Genomic DNA, 3670 nt, shown 5'->3' with positions numbered 1-3670 from the left:
TTTACTGTTGGCATGACACAGGACCGATGGTAGCGCTCACCTTTTCTTCTCCGGACAAGCCTTTTTCCTGATGCCCCAAACAATCGGAAAGAGGCTTCATCGGAGAATATGACTTTGCCCCAGTCCTCAGCAGTCCATTCACCATATTTTCTGCAGAAGATAAATCTGTCCCTGATGTTTTTTTTGGACAGAAGTGGCTTCTTTGCTGCCCTTCTTGACACCAGGCCATCTTCCAAAACTCTTCGCCTCACTGTGCGTGCAGATGCGCTCACACCTGCCTGCTGCCATTCCTGAGCAAGCTCTGCACTGGTGGCACTCTGATCTCGCAGCTGAATCATCTTTAGGAGACGATCCTGGCGCTTGCTGGACTTTCTTGAACGCCCTTAGCCTTCTTAACAAGAATTGAACCTCTTTCCTTGAAGTTCTTGATGATCCTATAAATTGTTGATTGAGGTGCAATCTTAGTAGCCACAATATCCTTGCCTGTGAAGCCATTTTTATGCAACGCAATGATGGCTGCACGCGTTTCTTTGCAGGTCACTATGGTTCACAATGGAAGAACAAGGATTTCAAACATCACCCTCCTTTTAACAGGTCAAGTCTGCCATTTTAACCCAATCAGCCTGACATAATGATCTCCAGCCTTGTGCTCGTCAACATTCTCGCCTGAGTTAACAAGACGATTATTGAAATGATCTCAGCAGGTCCTTTAATAACAGCAATGAAATGCAAAGGAAAGTTTTTTGGGGGGATTAAGTTAATTTTCATGGCAAAGAAGGACTATGCAATTCATCTGATCACTCTTCATAACATTCTGGAGTATATGCAAATTGCTATTATAAAAACTTAAGCAGCAACTTTTCCAATTTCCAATATTTATGTAATTCTCAAAACTTTTGGCCACTACTGTACACAAAAGACCCATTACTCTCAAATATTGTTCACAAACCTGTCAAAATCTGTGTTAGTGAGCACTTCTCCTTTGCCGAGATAATCCATCCCACCTCACAGGTGTGGCATATCAAGGTGCTGATTAGACAGCATGAATATTGCACAGGTGTGCCTTAGACTGCCCACAGTAAAAGGCCACTCTGAAATGTGCACAGCTTTACCTTACTGGGGAAGGGGTCAGAAAACCATTTTAGTATCTGGTGTGGCCACCATTTGCCTCACGCAGTGCAACACATCTCCGTTGCATAGAGTTGATCAGGTTGTTAATTGTAGCCTGTGAAATGTTGGTCCACTCCTCTTCAATAGCTGTGCGAAGTTGCAGAATATTGGCAGGAACTGGAACACGCTGTTGTATACGACAATCCAGAGCATCCCAAACATACTCAATGGGTGACATGTCCGGTGAGTATGCTGGCCATGCAAGAACTGGGATGTTTTCAGCTTCCAGGAATTGTGCACAGATCCTTGCAATATGGGGCAGTGCATTATTATGCTGCAACATGAGGTGATAGTCATGGAAGAATGGCACAACAATGGGCCTCAGGATCTCGTCGCGGTATCTCTGTGCATTCAAAATGCCATCAATAAAATGCACTTGTGATCATTGTCCATAACATACGCCTGCCCATACCATAACCCCACCGCCACTCGATCTACAACGTTGACGTCAGCAAGCCGCTCACCCACACAATGCCACACACGCTGTCTGCTATCTGCCCTGAACAGTGAAAACCGGGACTCATCCGTGAACAGAGCGCCTCTCCAACGTGCCAGACTCCATCGAATGTGAGCATTTGCCCACTCAAGTCAGTTACGACAACGAACTGCAGTCAGGTCCAGACCCCGATGAGGACGACGAGCATGCAGATGAGCTTCCCTGAGACGGTTTCTGACAGTTTGTGCAGAAATTCTTTGGTTATGCAAACCGATTGTTGCTGCAGCTGTCCGGGTGGCTGGTCTCAGACGATCATGGAGGTGAACATGCTGGATGTGGAGGTCCTGGGCTGGTGGTGTTACACGTGATCTGGGGTTGTGAGGCCAGTTGGATGTACTGCCAAATTCTCTGAAATGCCTTTGGAGACGGCTTATGGTAGAGAAATGAACATTCATTGCATGGGCAACAGCTCTGGTAGACATTCCTGCAGTCAGCATGCCAATTGCACACTCCCTCAAATGTTGCGACATCTGTGGCATTATGCTGTGTGATCAAACTGCACATTTCAGAGTTGCTTTTTATTGTGGAAAGTCTAAGGCACACCTGTGCAATATTCATGCTGTCTAATCAGCACCTTGATATGCCACACCTGTGAGGTGGGATGGATTATCTTGGCAAAGGAGAAGTGCTCACTAACACAGATTTAGACAGATTTGTGAACAATATTTAAGAGTAATGGGTCTTTTGTGCATGTAGAAAATGTTTCAGATCTTTGAGTGCAACTCATGCAAAATGGGAGCAAAACTGAAAGTGTTGCGCTTATATTTTTGTTCAGTGTATGTCTCATCAGGAGCCCTAAGTGGGTGCCATAGCCATAGCGTGAGCAGAGGTCTAGCCTGTATTCACACCATTACTGATAGAGGTGTGGAGACTTTTAGGATTTAGCACCACTAGAAGGCTGTATTTTTTCTTTCCAGGCAGTGATCAATAGTCCTCTTTTTAACACTGAAACTAGGCCTGCTATCACTGATGCACCTGAATTGTTCACTTATCCCATGGACTGGCTTTTATAGAGGGATCTTTTTTAAGCCCCTATGCCTCATTACTTGGTCCTGGGATAGACTTATGCAGGTGCACTACTGACAAAATTTTATATGAACTTAATGGCCTTTACTTACCCTTATTATTAATTTAGTATATTTTCAATAAAGTTTTTTTCTTTTAGCGTCCCTAATAGTAGTGATTTATACTTAGATAGGGGATGTAAACGTCTATTTGTAACACTGTTTTTTCCTATAGAGTCCAACATGTAACATCTGGCCAACCACAAGGCATGTTCACGGGAAGTTTTTGGGAGATGATTCTGTGCCCAAATTCCAGTGACAAGTGCATGGTGTGTGCCTTCCATTGATTTCCATAGGAGGCTGCTCTGCCTGGTTTAAAGCCTTGACCGCACCAGGAAGGGACATGTCCATTCTTGGTGTGGTGTCTGGACATACATTGCTGGAAGCCACAGCTGTATCCATTCGCAGTTTTTCTCCATTCAATGGTGCCAAACCATGAGTGGGTCTGCGGGAGTGAACTACTCTGGCGATTTCTGCCAGTGGAATATGTGGAACATTTTGCCTCTGCAAAATTAGTTGTGTGAACAGTACCTAAGGCTTCCTTCACACACAAATGTTTTTTTGGTGCTTTACCACTAAAAAGATTAATAGAAAATGCTTGCATTCTTTTTGTATACTGCATGAATTTTTTTTAATTACTTTTTTAGCGGGGTTTTTGTTTTTCAAGAGTTTATTCCCTGTAGAAAATGGGATGAAAAACACAACTGCTTCAGTTGACTGCTGTTTTAAGTCCTATTAGCTATTAATTGATGTATTACCATTAAAGGGACATGTTACAATCATTGTTAACAGCCCTGTAAACTATTCACCGCTTCCTAGAGTACTTTTATGGTGTTTGCTTTGCATCATTTTACTATCTTATAGAGAGAAGATGATAGTCACAGAGGCTGTACTTTCAGATGTATTAGAGAACTGTGTTCATGTCCAGGTAAACAGGACT

This window comes from Bufo gargarizans, chromosome 1 (assembly GCF_014858855.1).
Source record: "Bufo gargarizans isolate SCDJY-AF-19 chromosome 1, ASM1485885v1, whole genome shotgun sequence".
In the NCBI taxonomy this organism is placed as follows: Eukaryota; Metazoa; Chordata; class Amphibia; order Anura; family Bufonidae; genus Bufo; species Bufo gargarizans.
Note: the sequence above shows the minus strand (reverse complement) of the source record.